The sequence below is a fragment of the Mauremys reevesii genome, linkage group 1, assembly GCF_016161935.1.
Source record: "Mauremys reevesii isolate NIE-2019 linkage group 1, ASM1616193v1, whole genome shotgun sequence".
NCBI classification, from domain to species: Eukaryota; Metazoa; Chordata; order Testudines; family Geoemydidae; genus Mauremys; species Mauremys reevesii.
In genome coordinates, this window is record NC_052623.1 from 197,111,358 (window position 1) to 197,134,157 (window position 22,800).

At 41.4% G+C, this 22,800-nt stretch overlaps 1 protein-coding gene across 5 annotated transcripts in view; it reads left to right on the forward strand.

The window, feature by feature from the left end:
* SH2D1B (SH2 domain containing 1B) overlaps positions 1-22,800 on the forward strand; it is a 67,092-nt gene that overhangs the window by 324 nt on the left and 43,968 nt on the right. For 2 of the 5 annotated variants that reach the window (XM_039524927.1, XM_039524970.1), the window contains exons 1-3: positions 15-87; positions 352-486; positions 2,518-2,614. The gene's annotated coding sequence lies outside the window, so the exon portion shown is untranslated. Of the gene's footprint in view, positions 1-14; positions 88-351; positions 487-1,111; positions 1,346-2,517; positions 2,615-22,800 lie in introns of those variants that run through there. The other 3 variants (XM_039524934.1, XM_039524944.1, XM_039524954.1) reach the window with 2 other exon arrangements.

Below are 22,800 nucleotides of genomic sequence, written 5' to 3' on the forward strand. Positions count from 1 at the left end.
TCTCCATGCAGGGGGTTGGCCTTGATGATCTTCCAGCCCTACATTTCTATGATTCTGTAACCATTGATGTTTAAGATGGAAGCTTTAGTGAGTCATAAATATGAGCTTATTTTACAATATTTAATTACAAATTGAGTAATTCACTTCACTTCTCACTTCCTCTCGCTTATTTAGAAAGTTCTAAAGAGACCTTAATGGCCTCTGATTTATCTGTCAATTGTTGCTGGTTGGTACTCTCCTTATTGTAGAATATCTGCTAATTACTTCATAATGGCTGACTAGAGCAAAGTGCTGCAGAAGGTTCTTATTCCTATTTCCTTTACATTACATTTCATTGGCTTGTTTTTTCAGAATCAACCTTCAGGCATGAATTAAAAGCTCAAGGACTGCGTGAAATCTGGATTACAGTCTGTGACTCTTGCCTAGCTGCACTAATGGAACTGAATTAGTGGCTCAGAAATGAAGATTTTATTTGGGATGTTTGTGGTAAATAGAAATTGCCTGGCTGCCAGGGCTGTATTTAAGGCATAGACACCAAAGGCCAGTGCTTAGGACTCCATCTCCTGGAGTTGCATAATGAGATCAGGATATTGGCTTTCATTTTAAGAAGTTCCAGGCCCACATGGATGCAAAGAGAAGCTTGAAAATGTGAATGGAGTGAATGATGGTTGTCTGAGTCTGCATGTGGCCTGAAACAATAACTCAGAAAGGCCTCAGCTGAAATAGCTGCCACTCTATGGAAGGACGGGGCCATAGAGTTGAAGCAGAGACATGGTGTGTGGGGTCAGGACATGGGGGATCCATGTGGCCTTTGCCTGTGGTGCCAGATAGCCTTAATTTATTCTTCTTACCATATCTAACAATGGTTTTGTTGCTGAAATGCCAGACAGGGCTATGTGGCTTCTGGTGTACCAGTATGAAATTCTGTGGGGTTTGCATTGTTGTGACCCCAAACTGGGTAAAATCTAGCGGTATTCACTGAATTTATTTGCAATTTTTGGGATAATTCACAACAGAAATGCAAGAGGTACAAATTTCCAGAGCAAATTGTCACATGCAGGAGGATTAAAAATCCCCATGCAACTGGCTTCAATTATCCAATCCTCCCAAAGGCTGGTGGGAGGGGCCTGGGGCCTATCTAACCCAGACCCAGCTCTTTCTAGAGGGAAAAGACACTACTCAAAAAGTCTTGGGGGTGGAAGGAATGCTGAGGGGGGAGAACGGCTCTAGAAAGGAGCAGCAGGAGAGCCAATCCTCTTGGGGAGAAGGATACTCAGTGTGGAGAGAGTTGGGCACCAACAGAGCTCTGCCTGCCTCTTTAGGAAGCTCTAGACTTGCCTGAGAGGTAGGAGAGCTTATGGGGAAATAGGACTAAAGACTTCTTATGTGTAGATAATGACAAACCAAATACTACTGATGATGCTCCCCTTTATAAATACTACTACATTCTCCCTGGCTTCCTGTCCACCACCCGCTTTCTGTGGTTGTTCTGGTGTGACCGATAATTGTGACCCCATTCAGTATCTTAGGGCATCACTGTATTAAATCTATTAATGGTTTTGGTATGATTTGTGTTCTACTCCATGGGGGCGGGTAACCACAACTCCTACAGGAGCTCAAAACTGTGTATGTGAGGGAGGGGTGTGTGTGATTAAGGTGAGTTGCTCAGATTATAAACAACTCCAGAGAGGTACCACCTCCTGTGGTGGCTTGTATATGCTAGTCAAACTGAGTTTTTCAGAAATCAGGAGATAAAGTCTTTTGATATAAGAGGCTGAGTTTACACAGACTCAGGTGTTAGTACTTAGCCTGGAATAGAACTTTGGGTTTGACCTTTTGATACTTTTCTATCTTATGCTAATGTGTGTGAACAAAGGACAAAGACACTGTGTGTGTGTGTGTGTGTGTGTGTGTGTGTGTGTGTGTTGCTTCTGCCTGGCCAGATGTTTGTTAGTATAATGGGAACAGATAAGAACAGTTAAAAGTGCTACAGGGTGTGGTGGGAGTGCAATATATGAGCATACACTTGTAGGCTGCCTGGCTCCTCTCTCAAGCAACCAGTTAGGAAGGGCAAGGGGGTTTGGGGTGGGAGGCATAAGACACTAAAAGCCAAAGAAAGTCCTGGTCTTGGCCAGAGCACAACCTCACTCCTTACCCCTCCCACGGGATACAAAAGAGGTGGGACAAGGACCCCAGACTCACAACCCTCCAAAATGGAACATGACCATAAGTTGTAAGGGGTGTGACTAGGCGCGTGCACTGCAGGTATATTTGGGCCTGCTAAGAAGGAGGAGGTGGGAATGGGGAACGAGGACACAGGCAAGGCTCTGCAGCATCAGAGCTGGCAATGGGGACATCGGGAAACAGACTCTGGCAGCATGTAGAGCTATGCACATGTTTCCTTGGAACTAACTCCAATAAACATTGCATTGCTTATACTTTGGACTGCTGAACCAGGGGAGGGCAGCAGGGAAAACCCCTAACATCAGGGTTTTCCTTTTTGATTTGGAAAACAAGCAGGACCTTTTGGTTCTAAGGAGATCCTACCCTTGCTGAAGGACTGGAACGGGTGTTGGCCTCCCAGCGTCCCCAGATGGAAGATGGGTGATTTCTGGTATGTTTAGTAAGCGTGTAGGAAGAACTTTTTATTGTTTTTTGTATTTCCCTTCCCTCTTTCCCCCCCCCCCCCTTCCCCCTGAGGCTTTTACCCTAAGGATAAACGTACTCTGCTGAGAAAGCTGTGTGGTAACTTATACTGTTCATAGCTCTGAGAGAGAAAGCAATGCACAGGCACTGTCCACTAGGCAGATGGCGTGCTGAGGATATCACAGTGAAGAAGCCATGTAGCCTTGACACTGGTCCCTGCCCAGCAACAGGTGTAGCTGGAGCCTGAGACCTGACTGGGCACTCCTGGAGCAGATCATGAAGTGGAGATACAGGTGCAGTGACCCTGAAACTGTAACAATGGTCAAACTGTCTGAAATGGGTCATCTTGATTATCACTACAAAAGATTTTTTTTCCTGCTGATAATTGCTCATCTTAATTAATTAGCCTCTTAGAGTTGGTAGGGCTACTCCCACCTTTTCAAGTTCTGTGTGTGTGTATCTATCTATCTATCTATCTATCTATCTATATATCCTTATTATATGTTCCATTCTATGCGTCCTATGAAGTGGGCTGTAGCCCAGAAAAGCTTATGCTCAAATAAATTTGTTAGTCTCTAAGGTGCCAGAAGTACTCCTGTTCTTTTTGTGACAGTCAGTTCATCTTGACCGTAGGCAATAGTTTGGTGACAGTAAAGCTGTGCAAATCTCTTGCCTAGCTTATGACAAGAGTTACCTGATCTCAGATTTTATTGTAAACTTGAACCTTTGGTCAAGTTCACAAGCATTTTAAGTAAAACAGGGTCACGTTTTAGGTGCCAGACAGGGCTACGTGGCTTGGTACCAGTGGGAAATTGTTTGAGATTTTGAGTAAATTCAAAACTGAAACTCAAGAAAGTACAAACAAACTCTGAGCAAAAAACAAGAGAAGCTTTGCACAAACCCCTTGAGAACAAAAGCTGCCAAGTTTTATACTGCTTATCGAGGCTGTCATAGTGCTTAGGGCTATCCTGTAATGTTGGTTATGAAGAAGTGCAGATAAAGCAGAAATACGTTGCATAAACCAAATAAGATTTCCTTGCCGATTTTTAGTCCATTAGCTAGAAAGAGAGCAACAAAGGGTGGAAGCAAATTAAACATGTTTGATTCCAGACTAATATATTCCATATCATTCCTCTTCCCAGCAAAAGGATGCAGGCTGCTCTGAACTTGGAGCATCCCCTTCTGGTGGATGCCTGCAGCATGACGGAGAGCTTCTTGGAAGAAGACACAGGTGTTCCATGGTCTACAATACAGAGTTGTTGACTATAGTGTCCGCTACTACAAAAGTCCAGAACCATTAGGTCTGGATAGGTAGCTCCACTCCTGCTTTAAGGTTGAGCTTGCATTCCAGATATAGCTGTACAGTACTATAGGAATTTAGTAGCTGGTGGTCAGAGCAGGACTTGGCTACCTTCTCTGGTTTCTATTCCACCTGATATTACAGAATTGTTCTGTTAAAAGCCACCGTATATAAAATGCAGTGGGAATTGGCTGGTGCAGGTCTTAATCTGCTTGGACGGGAGCCTTGAACAAGGTGCTTGGAAGTAATTGGGTGGGAGGGCAAGAGGTGTGTGCTGGGGAGTTTTTGCTTTTCTGTTTCCTGTGGTGGTGAAAGATCAAGCCATGATCAATTAAATTGACAGAGCCTGAGATAAATTGTCTGCTTGATCTTAGAATAAAGCACAAATTAACGGTCAACAAATTTGTACATGTTGACAAATAATCTTGGTAGTGTTAGACATAGATGTACGTATGTATGAACAGGAAAGAGAGGTCAGATTTTGCCAGCCTGCCTGCCTGCAGATAGCAACAGAATCTAAATCTGCAGATGGTTTTGCTTCACAAGTTTGCACACAGATTATGTGCTGCGGTTCTAAAAGTCACAGCACAGAACTTGCAGCTCTGGGGGAGGGGGCCAAGGTACCTTGAAGCTATCTTTGTGCCCTCATGATTCTGGATTGCTGGGGACTGGAGAGGCCTGAGGCATAATATGTCCATCCTTGGGGGGGCGGGGAGGTCCAAGTTGGAAAAACCTCCTGGGGCTGCCCTTTGGGCCTCAGCACTGTGTTTTGTGGCCATACTCCCAGCATGGCCTCTACACCAGGGCTTGCAATGGGAGGAATAGTTTTTGGGAGGCAGATTTACTGCCGTCTGCCACAGTGCCTATACCAGGGGAATCCTAGTCTGCCCAGAACCAGGGCTTTCGGGGCTTCTTTATGCTGCTTTGACCCTTTCACCCAGTGTAAAGGGGCCAGAGCAGGGGTAAAGATCTCATCCCTGCAATCTTAAATGAAATGCAGAAGTTTCCATTGGTTACCATCATTCTCTCTTTTAGATGACCATAATTTTCCAGCGAGGTCTCCCAACCACCTTAGTTTCCTATTGGCAGCAGAGCTGGAAAATGTTGGCCTTGGTATCTAAATCCTGCTGAGGGCATAATACAGACCTCCAGCCCAACGTAACGCCAAGACATTGGGTCAATAGTGGAAGCTGTATAATGCATGATTTATCGAGGATTATGTTGTATAGCAGGTTGCTGAATATGTTCAAGCCTGCATCTGATCTTTTAATCTTCTATGTTTAAGAGCAATAGACACCAAGAGCAAGTAATGTGTCAAACTGATGTTTTAGAGAATAGAGAAATACTAAGGGCTAGTCTATGTTTGAAACTAAAGTGGCATGGTGCAGCTGTGCCACTGTAGTGTCTCAGGTGTAGCCACTCACTGCAGTGATGGAAGGGGGGTCTCCCATTGGCGTAGTTAGTTTAGATTGATGAAAGAATTATTCCAGCAACCTAGTGCTGTCTACAGTGGGGGTTAGGTCGGCTTTAATATGTCGCTCAGGGGCGTAGATTGTTCACACCCCTGAGCGAGGTAGGTGGGTTGACGTCACTTTTGACTGTAGACCTGGTCTTAGTGTCCATCTGTTCTGTGCCTACTCCAGGAAAACCGAAGCCCATTCAGATTAAAAATACCTCTCTCAAACACCTACTCAGCAAATTCCTATTTCATTATAGGTCAAGGTCACTCGCTTAGCTTCACAGTACCACCTACTTTTTAGCTCAGGTGTTCATGCTTACTTATTATGAGGCTTTAATTTTCAGTAGCAAGACTTTTTTGTAAATGTCCACCCATCACTATTAAGACTGGTCATAATTTATTGTGAATAATTTATCATATAAACTCAAATATCCTGTCTCTAACAGTGGCCAGTACCATATGCTTCAGAAAAAGGTTTAGGAAACATTGGTAAGGACACTACATTGCTGACTACCACTGGGTACGTTTCTTCCTAACTCCGGCAATTAGGGGTTGCCTTATGGCATGAGGGTTTATATTCTTCATACTTGGTAATGTTTGGCCTCTATAACTGTGCTGGGTGGTGCAATGGAAGAGGATGAGCCAGGGGTTAGGGTACTAACCTAGGCTTTGAAAGATGAGAGTTCAAATCCCTGCTCTACACCAAATTTCCTATATGACTGTAGGTAAGTCCCTTAGCCGCTCTGTGCCCCAGCTCCCCCTCTGTAAAAATGGAATAATAGCACTTCCCTACTTCTCAGTTGTTATGAGAGTAAGGCCATGTCTACACTCTCACTTATGCCAGCAAAATTTATGTCGCTCAGGGATGTGAAAAAAACAAACTCCTAAGCGACATAAGTTTTACTGGCATAAGTGGTAGTGTGCACAGCACTATGCCGGTGGCATCATTTTTCCCTCTGACCTAGCTGCCGCCATTTGTTGAGGTGGTTTTATTATGTCGATGGGAGAGCTCTCTCCTGCCAGCATAGAGCGGCTACATGGGAGATCTTACAGCGACCCAGCTTAGACAAGATGGTGAGGTGCATAGATGCTATAAGAACGGCCATACTGGGTCAGACCAAAGGTCCATCTAGCCCAGTATCCTGTCTACCAATAGTGGCCAATGCCAGGTGCCCCAGAGGGAGTGAACCTAGCAGGTAATGATCAAGTGATCTCTCTCCTGCCATCCATCTCCACCCTCTGACAAACAGATGCTAGGGACACCATTCCTTACCCATCCTGGCTAATAGCCATTAATGGACTTAACCTCCATGAATTTTATCCAGTTCTCTTTAAACACTGTTATAGTTCTAGCCTTCACAACCTCCTCAGACAAGGAGTTCCACAAGTTGACTGTGCACTGTGTGAAGAACTTCCTTTTATTTATTTTAAACCTGCTGCCTATTAATTTCATTTGGTGACCCCTAGTTCTTGTATTATGGGAATAAGTAAATAACTTTTCCTTATCCACTTTCTCTACATCACTCATGATTTTATATACCTCTATCATATCCCCCTTTAATCTCCTCTTTTCCAAGCTGAAAAGTCCTAGCCTCTTTAATCTCTCTCTTCATATGGGACCCGTTCCAAACCCCTAATCATTTTAGTTGCCCTTCTCTGAACCTTTTCTAGTGCCAGTATATCTTTTTTGAGATGAGGAGACCACATCTGTACGTAGTATTCAAGATGTGGGCATACCATCTATTTATATAAGGGCAATAATATGTTCTCCTTCTTATTCCGTATCCCCTTTTTAATGATTCCTAACATCCTGTTTGCTTTTTTGACTGCCTCTGCACACTGCATGGACATCTTCAGAGAACTATCCAAAATGACTCCGAGATCTTTTTCCTGATTTGTTGTAGTTAAATTAGCCCCCATCATATTGTGTATGTATAGTTGGGGTTATTTTTTCCAATGTGCATTACTTTACATTTATCCACATTAAATTTCATTTGCCATTTTGTTACCCAATCACTTAGTTTTGTGAGATCTTTTTGAAGTTCTTCACAATCTGCTTTGGTCTTAACTATCTTGAGCAGTTTAGTATCATCTGCAAACTTTGCCACCTCACTTTTTACCCCTTTCTCCAGATTATTTATGAATAAATTGAATAGGATTGGTCCTAGGACTGACCCTTAGGGAACACCACTAGTTACCCCTCTCCATTCTGAGAATTTACCATTAATTCCTACCCTTTTGTTCCCTGTCTTTTAACCAGTTCTCAATCCATGAAAGGACCTTTCCTCTTATCCCATGACAGCTTAATTTACGTAAGAGCCTTTGGTGAGGGACCTTGTCAAAGGCTTTCTGGAAATCTAAGTACACTATGTCCACTGGATCCCCCTTGTCCACATGTTTGTTGACCCCTTCAAAGAACTCTAACAGATTAGTAAGACACGATTTCCCTTTACAGAAACCATGTTGACTTTTGCCCAACAATTTATGTTCTTCTATGTGTCTGACAATTTTATTCTTTACTATTGTTTCGACTAATTTGCCCGGTACCAACGTTAGATTTACCGGTCTGTAATTGCCAGGATCACCTCTAGAGCCCTTTTTAAATATTGGCATTACTTTAGCTAACTTCCAGTCACTGGGTACAGAGGCCGATTTAAAGGACAGGTTACAAACCCTAATTAATAGTTCCACAACTTCACATTTGAGTTCTTTCAGAACTCTTGGGTGAATGCCATCCGGTCCCGGTGACTTGTTAATGTTGAGTTTATCAATTAATTCCAAAACATCCTCTAGTGACACTTCAATCTGTGACAGTTCCTCAGATTTGTCACCTACAAAAGCCAGCTCAGGTTTGGGAATCTCCCTAACATCCTCAGCCGTGAAGACTGAAGCAAAGAATCCATTTAGTTTCTCCGCAATGACTTTATTGTCTTTAAGCGCTCCTTTTGTATCTTGATCATAGAAGGGCCCCACTGGTTGTTTAGCAGACTTCCTGCTTCTGATGTACTTAAACATTTTGTTATTACCTTTTGAGTTTTTGGCTAGCCCATTCTTCAAACTCCTCTTTGGCTTTTCTTATTACATTTGTACACTTAATTTGGCTGTATTTATGCTCCTTTCTATTTACCTCACTAGGATTTGACTTCCACTTTTTAAAGGAAGTCTTTTTATTTTTCACTGCTTCTTTTACATACTTGTTAAGCCACGGTGGCTCTTTTTTAGTTCTTTTACTGTTTCTTAATTTGGGGTATACATTTAAGTTGGGCCTCTATTATGGTGTTTTTAAAAAGCGTCCACGCAGCTTGCAGGGATTTCACTTTAGTCACTGTATCTTTTAATTTCTGTTTAACTAACCCCTTCATTTTTGCATAATTCCCCTTTTTGAAAGTAAATGCCACAGTGTTGGGCTGTTGAGATGTTCTTCCCACCACAGGGATGTTAAATGTTATTATATTATGGTCACTATTTCCAAGCGGTCCTGTTATAGTTACCTCTTGGACCAGCTCCTGCGCTCCACTCAGGACTAAATCTAGAGTTGCCTCTCCCCTTGTGGGTTCCTGTACCAGCTGCTCCAAGAAGCAGTCATTTAAAGTATCGAGAAATTTTGTCTCTGCTTTTCATCCTGAGGTGACATTTTCCCAGTCAATATGGGGATAATTGAAATCCCCCACTATTATTGAATTCTTAATTTTGATAGTCTCTCTAATTTCCCTTAGCATTTAATCATCACTATCACTGTCCTGGTCAGGTGGTCGATAATAGATCCCTAATGTTAGAGCATGAAATTACTATCCATAGAGATTCTATGGAACATATGGATTCACTTAAGATTTTTACTTCGATTCTACATTTTCTTTCACGTACAGTGCCACTCCTCCCCTCCTCGCCCCCCCCCCCCCCGCACTCCATGGTGATGGAGGTCATATTACAATGGATTGCCAGGTCTATTATCGTTAACGTTTAGTCTAGCTGTCTCTTCAAATCTGTTATTCTAAGTACTCTAAAATGTGCATGGTTACTTGGATTGCTTTGACAAGTGCCTTAGTTAGTGACTTGTACAGTTAAATTAGGCATTGGGTACAGTTTATTTCTATCCATTTTCAACTCATTGCCTTTCAATAACATTGCTTAATATTAATCTTCTCTCTAAAATTAAATAATCACAATCTTATTTCTTTCTTCTCCTAGAAGTCTTTCTGCACCTCTAGCTTGTCTGTCTATGGACTCTGTTTTGCTTCTGTAAAATCTTCAAATTGAGTGACCAGAACTGAACATGGTATGTCAGGTTGAGTTGTCTCACACCTTACAAATTGGAAATTAACAGGTGAACTATTAAGTCTCAAACTGGGTTTAGACCAGAAAACTGCTCTAGTTGTCATAACTAATTATAAGGGATGCTCCAAACTGTCACCTTTTTTAAAAACACGTTCCAAAAACAGAAGACTCGTATCTGTATTCTTAGTTTTCAGGGTACTTTTGAGGTGGATGAAATAACCACTTAGAGCCAGGTTATGCACATCCTGTTGTGGCATACTGATCTCATCTGAACCATTGGTGGTTTTTCTCCTCTTCCCACTCCACCCCACCCCACCCCCAAAGGTCTTTAGCTTGTTCACCATGTGGTTTTTTTAATTCTCACCTTTTCAATGTCTGGAAACATTAACAAAAAATTAAAGCTAAAGTGAGAGGGCAACCATACTTAAAGCAGTATCAGTCTGAACATGTTGTTACACACATGGGGTTGGGGAATTCACCAGACGTATGCAGGCCAGCCCTGCAGCTCAACCTTAGCGAGGTTTGGTGTGAAATACTGACACAGCCTTTGGAATAGTAAAAGCAAGAAAAGGGTTTAGTTGAAACTCCACTGCAAATGATCAGAGGAGGCGTGTGATCGTTCCCATGTTAAGTTTATGTATTTGAGTTTCTTGTTCTCACAGAAGATTCTTGCTATAAGCTCAGATCAGCTCCTTGTGTGGAAAAACCAATAAGCAGAGGCTCAAGGAGAAGACACTCAGGTGAAGTTTCACCTTGCAGAAATTGCCCCGCCCACATTGTTTTGTTGAGAGGAGAAATTTGCCCCAAATCCAATATATCCCCTGGGTTCCTTGGAAGGCCAGAACCATTAGCACAGAGAGACTGTGCCTCTGTGTCAACTGAGCCCCCCTTCTTCCCCAATGGGGCCCCTCTGGCTCACTAACAGTGCAGTTCAGGGAGGTTAATGCTGGCCACAGGTGGGTGGGGGTGGGAGATAGAATGTACACAGAAAATATACTCTGGGAAAAATACGTAACCTGGGCTATCTCTGCAGGGGTGGTGAGGGAACTGATGTGCATTCCCCCAGCTCCACCCCTCCTCTTGAGCCCAATCTGTCCACTAAGCCAATGGCAGAGCTGGGAAAGGACTTCTAAGTCAAGTACCATGCTTCAACCCCTAAACCCTCCCATTCATTTCAGTGGAAAAGCAGTTGAGCCAATGCTGGGTACCTCTGAAAACCCTAGCCTGTATCTCCAGTTGGCATGGAGCCTGCTGGTGAACAAGGCCATGCCTGTGTATTTTAAGGGGATAGCCCTCCCTCAGAGGACACAGCCATTTGAGGTCCGTTGAGCAAAATGGCATGGATCCGAAGGATCATCCCACATACTGTGTAAAGCAGATCCTCTGTAAGGATGTTGGGTAACAGGACAGATTTCCATGGAAAACTCCTGTCATCTCTTAATCATTATTTTTAGGGTGATTTCCAGTTGTAACCAAACCTGAGGGAATATGTAGAGTAGCCAAAACACTAGGCCTGATCTTCCACTGGAACTAAAACAGGTTCTCTGCTTGCCATCAAGGAATAAGAGCTTTTAATTTTTTGGCAATGCTAGTCAGTTAGCCCAGATCCTCAAAGGTGTTTAGGTGCTTAATTCCTATTTAAATCCACAGGGGTTAGATGCCTGAATATCCTTAGTGACTCTAGCCTAGTGCTCAATATGTTACGTTTTGAGTAGTGTCTAATTTGGCAGGGCCTTGTAATAAGAGCCTGTTCATTATTTTTTATTTCCTTAGGCATCACCTGCTAATGATCCTGCTGTCATATTAGGGATGTCATTTGTGGTGGAAGTGATGGAAATGATGTGCATTCCCCCAGCTTCCCCCCGCCCCCCATACACACACACACACTTGTGCCCAATCTGTCCAGTCTCCTACCCACTTCCCATGGAGAGGTCCCTGTGAGGTTTAGAGGAGTGGGGAGATTGTACTAGGGGAGACATCCTCAATCCCTCACTGTGAGGGAGACATCGATACCTGGAATTTGGCAGGACAATCCAGGCCAAAGTAACAACTACCAAAGACTGTTCCTGGGCTAACTGGAAAATCATTGGGGTCAAGCTCCTGCTCAGCTAGTATTGCAGTAATGGCCATTACTGCGTCAGCCTGCAGAGTTCCTCACTAGGTACCTCACTAGGTATTGTAGCACCCAGAATGTGCTATTTCCTGTCCAAACCTAAAAGGTACAGTCCCTGCCCCAAAGAGTTTGCAATGATCCTAATCCAGCACAGTTACACATTGTGATAATGATCAATGGCAGAGGGTTTGGAGAAGAGCCACAAGAATGATTAAAGGATTAGATAACAGTCCTTATAGTGATAGTCAAGGAGCTTCATCTGTTTATCTTAACAAAGACCAAGGTTAAGTGGTAACTTGATTACAGTCTATAAATACCTACATGGAGAACAAATATGTTTACTAAATGGGTTTTTCAGTCTAGCAGAGAAAGGTGTAACATGATCCAATGGCTGGAAGTTTAAGCCAGACAAAGTCTGACTTGAAATAAGGTGTAAATGCTTAATAGTGAAAGTAATTAACCATTGACACAATTTATCAAGGGTTGTGGCTCCATCACAGACCATTTTTAAATCAAGCTTGGATTTCTTTATATAAAATCTAAAAATTATTTTGGGGAAGTTCTCTGGCCTATGTTGTATGGAAGGTCAGATTAGATGATTCTAATGATCCCTTCTGGCCTTGGAATCTCTGAATCATGTGAGGTGTAAGTGGCTTCTGGATAAGGCTGAGTGAACAAGGAATGTAAGAACCTCATGATTAGATGGGTCCAATTCAACTTCCAGTAACACTAGTGTAGATGGGGGAAACTCCAGTGCAATAAACACAATAAATAACACTCTGCTAGAGTAAAATTGAGAGATCAGAAACAGATCCATTGTGGGGTTTCACACTAACCTGTGAATTATCCAGCATTGTCATTGTAGGAGAGAAGCTACAGGACTAAATCACAAAAGCAGCAGATATGGGAAAGACTTGTTGGATTAGTTTGTCCAATACCAGGATTTTCCCCCTGCAGTGTAATAGATGAGCCATTGAGGTTGGGATGGAATCTGTCAATTATTTTTCTTTGCTCTTTACAGAACACATGTGAGGCAGGTAATTATGCATGTCTGAAAACTCAGGAGGGTCTTCAAGACAGTGTCTTCATCTCCTAGCACCTAGACTGCAGCCCTGGAACTTGCTGCTATAGATGGAGCTCCAGGCAGGGCATTCTTTGTAGTGGGGCCATGTGCCTAGTGAAACTACTGTGAAACATAAGCTTGGCCACCTCTACAGTGTCAAGGTTTATCTTGAGGCCCGGGCTTTTTCAACTGACCAAACTCTGAAGTCCTAGGGTCTAAGTGGCATTTAAATATCAAAGCAATAATCTTAACTAGCCCTAAGAAAGTTGGACAGTAGCTGATTGGCCAGGTTCATCACCTTTGTTTTTAAAGCTGCTGGGAAGGATGGTTTATTTCTTTCTGGATTCACAATGATCTAGTTTCAGCCATGTCAGTTGCACCCAGATATCACAGTGGTGAGTGCCTTTATAAGTCTGTCACAGCTGTAACCTTCCAGATGGGTGCTCTTCCCAAACACTGCTATCAGTTGTCTAATCTGTCCAATACAGGAAGATATCTGGTTATGTTAGCTCTCCAAAGATCAGCAAAAAATACAGTAGAAATTCAAGTGAAAAGGACAACTTTAGCTACTGGTCAAAACTATTTTCTGTCTGGAATCCTTGCTCTAAAATTTGAGTCTTTTTTTTTTTTTAAGCACACCTCTAGAATTTTAACCAGCTTCTCTTAGAATGTATCATTTTTAACTTGTTGATGCAATTTCCATAGAAAAAGATTTATACTTCAAAGGCTTGGCCTCTAGTGTCCGTAGATACTTAAAATTACCATAAACTGCAATGGAAGGGCTGTAGAATCAGACTTTGTATGAATTAACACATAAGACTTCATTCTGCAAGGTGCTGAGCCCACTGCCCCTGACCCCACGAAGCACTTAAGTACATGTTTAAAGTTAAATACATGTTCAGCCCCACTGAGCTCAAAAGTCTACTTACATGCTTAAAGTTAGGAATTTGCTTAAATGCTTTACAGGATAAGGGCCAGGTGCTCAGGAATTAGCCTAAGGTGAGTAGCCATGACCTCAACATTTTGGCTCTACAAAATATTATTTGGAAGATGGGTTGTTTATTCTTGCTTTCTGATTTAGAAACTTCATATGTTTATATATTGGGTTTATCCATGCCAATTCAATATCAACCATGGGAACAGCTATGGGTACTGGATGGCTCTCCAATATGCCAACCTCTTCAAGGACCATCTTGAGGAATTTCTGGACCAATGCACCACAAAACCAATTATATACGTTGCTATTTTCATCCTTGGGATGGACCACCTAAACTCCCGCATAGACTTTCACCACAACTTCAACCACCAGCATCCATCCATCAAACTCTCTCTAGTATACGCCCACACCAGAATCAACTTCCTGGACAACATGATCGGCTTAATAATAGAACCCTCCAGACAACTATATACGAGACACCCACGGATCACCACACCTACCTTCACAGATCCAGTAACCTCCCCAAAGACTCCAAGAAATCTTATCTACAGCCAGTGCTCCAAGGAGAAACTCTGGGATCCATTTCTTAACACTTAAAACCACCTTCACCAAACAAGGACGTTCCCCCACTGAGAAGTAGATCATATCATGGAACAGGACACCTAAATACCACCAGCACACCTGTATCAATACAGGAAAAAACTCTGACTGAACACCCCTGGTTGTCACCTTCCACCCCACACTGGAACCTATACAAGGTATCATCAAACAATTACAACCCATACTAGGTAGGGACCACATCCTGAAAGAAATCTTTCCTAAACCCCCTCTTCTGGCCTTAAAACACTGCCAACCTTGCCAACATAGCAGCAGCAACACACTCCCCAGAGACCAGCAGCCATCAACTCAAAGCAGCACCAGACCCTGCCAGAACCACTGATACAAAATCTGCAGATTTTATATCTTCCCTGCTATGCTGATCAATATCCCCCACAACACACCTTGAGTCCTGTGGCACCTTATAGACTAACAGACGAATTGGAGCATGAGCTTTCATGGGTGAATACCCACTTCGTCGGATGCATGAGATCCAGACTGACACGGCTACCCTCTGATACTTAACACACCTTGAAAGATCCATGCCATGCCTATCACAACATGTGATGTACCTCATCTAGTGCACTCTAAATGCCCCAATAAAAACCATGACTGAACATAGTGATTGTCTGGTTTCTTTAATGAGTTCACAGAGAAACGTGATAGAAGAAGAAAACACCATGTCGCCTACATGCAGATGCTTTTCACAAAACAATCTGACCTCTCAATCCTCATCCTTAAAGAAAACCTGCACACTACCTTCAGTAGATGAGCCTGGGAGCTTAAATTCATAATTTTGCTAGACACTAAAAATCATGGTCTTCATAAACACTGGATTTATGGCTTATTATAACAATCTGTAACCCACCAACCCTTCTTTTTTTTGTCCTATGACTGCAGGGGTGTGAATGATCCCTTAGAGTATGTGTCAACTACTTATGCTAAACCTTGTATTTAGCTGTGATGCTCTGAGTACCTTTTCCAGACCTGAAGAAGAGCTCTGTGGAGCTTGAAAGCTTGTCTCTATCACCAAGAGAAGTTGGTTCAATAAAAGATATTACCTCACCCACCTTGTCTCTCTGTTACCAGTACAGTGCTGTTCATGGTAACCATTTTTCCTAGACCTTGTATTCATGTGTTATTCTTAACAGACAGAACAGGGTATATGTACAGAATAGAACAATACCATCTAAAATTAATTAATTCTTGCTCTCAAATATTGCAATCATAAAGAAATTACAAAGCAAAGATTTACATTTCTTTGTTTGAATTTTATCTGCTATTGTGGACTTAATTTTTTTTCATAGCAAAGCACAGGAGAAACATTCTAAATCAATGTATACAAAATAAAGTTCTGACCTAGGTCTCAAACATTTCATTCCTCACCCTTCTAAAAATGGCTACTTGAATTTAAATGGATATTTCAATGGCAAAACCACAGACCTCCCTGATTCTTGGTTGCTATGCTACTGTAAACATACAGCTGCTATAGTCACGTCATCTTTTATGGAGAAAGTATTCCAAAATAAACCACCTTTTCTGCCTTAGTGAAAGAGAAGGGTAATCCAAACATATGGCTCTGAAGCAGGATATTTGGGATTTTATTCCTAATTCTTCCAGAGCCTTGCTGTGTGATTTGAAGCAAATCACACGTCCTCTGTGCTAATTTTTCCCCAGCCGTAAAAAGCAGATAAGAGGATTGCTCCATTTAATGTTTGCCAAATATTGTGACTGCAAAGAAGTTGTTAAAAAAAAGTTCACAATAACAAAACATTACTATGCCTCCTTTTTAGAAATGTCATTGAGTTTGGCTATTATTTTGAAACATAGGTGAATTCTGTCATCCGCAAATGTATCCAAGCCAGTCTAATATTACTACTTGGCTACCAACAAAACTTTTACCTAATATATTAACTATAAAATTAAGTTTAAAAGAGATTGTTCTATAAAATGACAAAAGCAAAGGATCCTGAAGCTGTGCCTTTTGACTTTAGTGAAGTACCTTTCGTTTCATGACTATACATTTCAATAGGAGAAAAACACTTGACATGAACTCCGCACTGACGTGCCCATTGACTTCAATGGGACCAGGATTTCAGCCTTATTTAAGATCAATATAGTGATGGTGAAATAAACTCAACTTCCCCTCCAAAATTAGAACAGTATTAGTAGCTAAAGAAATAGATCTGTAATATATTATGACCATACCTTCACATTGGACAGTTAAGCTCTTCCAAGCCTTAATTAGGAGAAAGTAAAATAAACCAACTATGACTGGAGAATGCATTGCTTTTCTGTTCCGAGTTCCCAATTTAAGCAAACTGAAGGCTCACTTTAAACTATGGCTTAAATAAAACTGACTTTGTTTTTCTCTTTGACTCTGCTAGAAATACAATAACACAAATAAAATTTACAATCATTCATGTTGGGCCCTTTGGAGGGGGGGAATGTGTTAACCACAACAGGAAATTTAAAACTAGACTGTGTTCTTATTGGGGGAAAGGACTGTAATGAACACCTACAAAAAGAGCAGAAATGAGACAAGCCTGTTTCTGCAATTACTGTAAGAGCAAAACAGTTTTAAAACCATCCTGCAATTTTGTGGAGACTAAGTATTTCCTTTAGACATTGATTTAGCTAGTTGCACCTGCAAATCAGACTTGTTGTTTTGTACCCACAAAACTGAACTCCTATTTGGTTGTGGGCACAGAACTGGAAACCAGAATTCAATCTTTGTCTTAACCATTTTTGAACTACCAGACAATATGTTAAGTACAGTTAATCAATAAAGAGGAAGGTAAATGATAAGCGTGGAACTAATTTATCTCAGCAAACCATACATTTTGTTCTGTTTGTTCATAAATCCTATCAGAATTGGTAAATACCTATTATGTAATTTTCTCCATCCCTCTGTTGATATAGCTTTGTGTTGTATGGTACATGCCCAAGTACTCTGTTCTATTTAACTTTATATGAGATGGGGTTTCTTCCACTTCTTTCAAGACTATTCCACAGTCTAACAGATCTCACTTGTTAATGCAGCTATTTTAAAAACTGTGATAGAGAACACTGGATGTTCCAAAAAGAGTAACATTGATAAATTAACTTGAATAAGAGGAGGAGGATCGTATGTGCAGGGTTTTAATTAACCAAACTTTATTTTAGAGATTTGTTATTTCTTGAAAGTAACCTCCTCTAATTAAAATTCAGATGTAAGGAAGTACCCTAGTCTAGAGGGATTGGCACTAGAAAATAAAGTACCCAAAGATGGTACGATATGTATGTCCATGGAATTGGAGACAATGTGATGTACAAATGTAACCTGACTCTTTTTTTTTCTTTGCCATACTTTTTCTCTTAAAATAATACCTAGTTTTTATACAGTGCTCTTCATCAGTAGATTTCAGTGTTTTACAAATGGAAGCAAGTATCAATATCCCCACTTTACAGATGGGGGAAACTGAGGGGTAGGGAGGACCATAGCTTTCAGAATCTGAGTCAGGGTGTGAAAGTAAACATTTACAGACAGGTTTCCGCCTGGAAATGGTTACTGGAGTGTATTATTGATGGTGAGGTTGTTTGACTTTTTAAACTACACTTTGGGATTGATGATCTATTGTCCCTCTGACAGATTCTTGAGAATTCCATCCTTTATGCTGTGGCCACACTTGTTTACGTGTCATGCCAATTAAGTGCTGAGTCAAGTGCTGAAACAGCAAGTGAGACGAGTCTGTCTGTTTACTGTACAATAAATGTTCTAGTAGTCATTCCACACCTCTGGTGGTCCCTTCTGGCCTTAATCTCTGACTCTATGACCCAGGAGCTCTAACTGATCTTGGTCCACCTCAAAACAGTACACAGGGCCGGCTCCAGGGGTTTGGCCACCCCAAGCAGCCCCAAAAAAAAAAAAAAGCCACGATCGCAATCGCGATCTGCGGCAATTCAGCAGGACGTCCTTTGCTCGGAGCAGGAGTGAGGGACCCTCCGCCGAATTGCCGCCGAATCCCTGAAAGTGCCGCCCCCACTCCCGAGTTGCCGCCCCAAGCACCTGCTTGATAAGCTGGTGCCTGGAGCCGGCCCTGACAGTACACAAAGTTGCTTAGTAGCTATGCAGCAGGGGGGATAGATGTGCGCTAATATAAAGGTATGTTGAATAGCTACTCACCATGTATTCACCCCAGATTAGAGGGGCCCATGCCCACTGTGATGTTGCACTCTATATGATTTTATGAAAATATGCTAATGAGTTTGAATTTAATAGAACTGTAATATGCTTCATGCAAAAGGTCTCTTGTAAGGTATCATTACAAAGCTTACAATCTGAGTGTGGTCATCTTATTTTGTATAAATATATCCCTTTTGTATCTGAAACTGGAAATATGAAATATACCTGAGGGCCTAATTGTAATTATGCAAAGTGTGGGCCATTAATGGTGGTTTGGAATCTTGATGGGTAATGAAGTCTTACAGTGACATGATCATGTCACCTGAACTGGAATCCATCTTTAACCTGGTGCTTTTCCATTGAGAAGGAGGGAGTGGGAACCCAGAGAGGGACAAAGGATTCCCGCCTTATGCAAAAGATATATAAATGGGTGGAACAGAACAAAGGGGGGAGCCATCATGAGGAATCCCCTAGCTACCACCTGAGCTGGAACAAGAGCTGTGCCCAGACTAGGAAGGCGTCCAGTCTGTGAAAGAGACTTATTGAAACATCTCTCAGGGTGAGATTTTATCTGTAGTCAGCTGTATTACTGTATTAGGCTTAGATTTGCACGTTTTATTTTATTTCACTTGGTAATTCACTTTGTTCTGTCTGTTACTACTTGGAACCACATAAATTCTACTTTCGGTATTTAATAAAATCACTTTTTACTTATTAATTAACTCAAAGTATGTATTAATACCTGGAGGGGAGGGGGCAAACAGCTGTGCATCTCTCTCTATCAGTGTTATAGAGGGTGAACAATTTGAGTTTACCTGTATAAGCTTTATACAGGGTAAAACAGATTTATTTGGGGTTTGGACCCCATTGAGAGTTGGGCATCTGAGTGTTTAAAGACAGGAAGACGTCTGTGAGCTGCTTTCAGGTTAAGTCTGCAGCTTTAGGGCACATGGTTCAGACCTGGGTCTGTGTTGGAGCAGACCGGTGTGTCTGGCTCAACAAGACAGGATGCTCGAGTCCCAGGCTGACAGGGCAGGAAATCAGGGGCAAAAGTAGTCTTGGCACATCAGTTGGCAGTTCCCAAGGGGGTTTCTGTGATCCAACCCGTCACACCCAAACAAAGCCCTGTGCAACAGTAAAGTCTGATTCCAGTCCTTAACATGGAAAATTGTACCAAAAATTGCCTTGGTGTGGGCCCCTTCCTAAAAATCTCTCTGGGAAGCTGAATGTTCAGCTTTTCCATGCTGCTAAATCTAAACTGACCAAACCAAAAACTAAAACGGAGCCACGAAGCTGCTGTTCTATAACAGCCTTCACTCTGGTCACAAAGTAAACTCACTTTAAAAATAAAAGGCAGGGTGGAAGGAAACCAAGTGGCTGCAGAAATACCTCTGAGCCTTTGTTATTGTATGGTTGTAAGCATTGCCCACCTGCAGCCTTTCCCTGCCTTTCATTATTTTTTCTATGTTGTCTGACTTGGACTGTAAACTCTGAGTCAGAAACCTGTCACAATTTGCCTATAAATGGCAATGAACTCCTATGGTGCTGCATTTATAATAATGTATGTTGAATTCTGGAGTGCTTCCATACTGGAAGATGCTGGAACTAGGAGTACTGGGGGTGCATCAGCTCGCCCCAGCTTGAAGTGGTTCCCATCACATACAGGGTTTACAGTTTGGTTCAATGGCTCTCAGCACCTCCACTATACAAATTGGTCCAACGCTACTTCTATATTTTCTGACTCTTCATAATTGTAGTAGATGGTGAGCAATAAAACAAGAGAAAAAGTCAGGCTAATACCCTGGTAATAAAAAGAGAATCTCCTAAAATATGTCGACAGAATTGTGTGCGAGGAATGTTTGAAAATTTTTCATGAGGTAGCAGTGCATTTTATTTTATTTTTTTTTTTGTCCTGTGTACCATAGAGGGTCTCTGATCGCGGCCGGCATACGTGGGGTTAAACTGAAACCCCAATCTTGTGGGTTTTAGTCCGCCTTAGCAGTTAGTTTAGCGTCTGTGGTTTATTGTTTACTGCTTTGCTCTTATGCCTCAAAGCATATGTTAGTGAAGTAGCTACACTATTCAAGCTCAATTTCCAAACTGAATGAGTTGTACTATATACTTGGTTATTTGTAGAACTCAAACAATGCTCCCTAGATTTAAAAAACCTGTCTCAAAGGGGAAAACAAAAAAATACAAACCAAGTAGGATAGATGCTGATGGGATCCAAAGGGATGAATGATGAAGGACAAAGTACCCATTGATCAGGTGGAGAAGTTGCCATAAAACATGAAGCTAAATTTAGCCCTGACAAAACAGCTTATTCCAATGCTGACTTTGGTCAATTCTGTCACTTTGTAAAATACCCAGTGAGCTAAATTAATATTTTTAGTTTAAATTTTGTCAATAATAAGCAGTGATTTACCTTTTAAAATGGGATTTGGCTCCTGTGCTATGATTCACGTGGCTATTCTGGTAGGAAATTTTCTGATTGCTTGAAAAAGATTATTTTCACTTAATTAGAGTTTAGTGCTGGTGATGAACATTTGACCCAACTCATGTTAGAAATTTTCTCTCAATAAAATAGGGATGTGACAAGCAGTAGCGGTTCAAGTTTCTCCCCACTGATTGGATCAATGGAACCTAACCCTGATCCTCTGCAGGCACTGCCTGTAGGAACAAGAACATAATTCAGTCTTCATGATCAGTTACGGGGTTTTTATTTGGGGAGAGGGGGTAGGAGTTGGCTTCTCTGTCCTTGTCCCCAAATGGTGGCTTTTGTGATCTGGATGCCTGCCAACTTAATGGACCAAGCTATCAAACCACCCTCAGTAATGGCTTTCCATGCCTCATAGGTTGAATAGAATTGAGAATTCACTACTACTAGTAAAGGGGAAAGACATTATTACCCATAATCTATCTCCTGAATCCTTAAGTGAAGAGGACAAGAAGTGTGTGTTAGACAACTGAAAAAGTACACAGACTTGATTCCTAAAAATCTACAACAGTGACTGCTAGATTCTACTCAACCTCTACGTAGCTTTTACAGATCCCTGTCTTATAAAACACCAACAGTTGAGTGGAGTGAGGCACTACCAGCAATGGGGCTGCCATGTGCTCAGGATGGAATAGAGGATTTGAACACAGAGTGGAATATCATACAATGAATGAATGAAGATTTGACTTAAACTTTTTTTATCATCACTAGTGGCTCAACCCGATCTTTGTGCTATGTTTCCTGGGATGAAAGGAATTCATCTCTTGCTACTACCAGTCACAATAGCTACAGTTGCGCGTTCTTTTGCCTCATTGAATAGAATTTTGTGTTCTGAAAGAAGTCGCCTTCTGCCTGATCATGTGAATGAACTAATGAGCATATCAATTGAAGGAATGGAAGTACCGGACACACGAAAAGCCATCAAAGATGAATACACTGCATTTAATAAGTTCATTAACAGAGTTGTGCAAAATTATAACAAGAAGCCAAGAAGGATGTAGATGTAGTGCTTCATAGAAGGCTTGAGTAGCCAACTTTAATTTGTGTGATGGTTTTAAAACATGAGTTAAATCTAATAAAAATGGTCATGAAACATTTTTCAATTTTTACTATGGTGCCATACAGCCCACCTTTACCCTCACAGTCTCACCCCTTATCGGCTTTCACCCCTCCCCATAAATTCAAACACCTCCCCTAATTTCAATTCCTGGGGAAAACACTACTGGGTGGCTCCATGTCTAACTTACTCTCCAAGTCCTGTGCTAAATATAAAATTAATTTCTTGAGATTCCTTTTGTTGCAGTTCGTACAAAAAGACATTAGAGGTGAAAGGAGATCTTATGATGAAGGAATTGAACATACTCAGGAGATCTGGGTTCAAATCCCGAGTGTCACTAGCACTGTGGGAATAACAGATTTTTTAATTTTTGTCCATTCCAAAAAAAAAAATCAGATTTTTGGTTTAAGTCCAACTAAACATTTTGATAATGAGTGGTTAACGTTTAATTAAACCTGAAGGAAACTTCTAAACAGTTATTTCAAACCAAAACACGGTGACATGTTCATTTAGAAAATGTTGAAATGTTTCATATCAACTATTGGAATTCCCCCATTTGTTTGTTTTTCCCCTGCCATGAACACTTTGGCAAAACGACATGAATGTGTGAAATATTTCAGTGTCACCAAAACTGCATTTTTCTCTGGGGAAAAAAAAAGTTTTTGATGAAAAATTTCACCCCGCTCTAGTT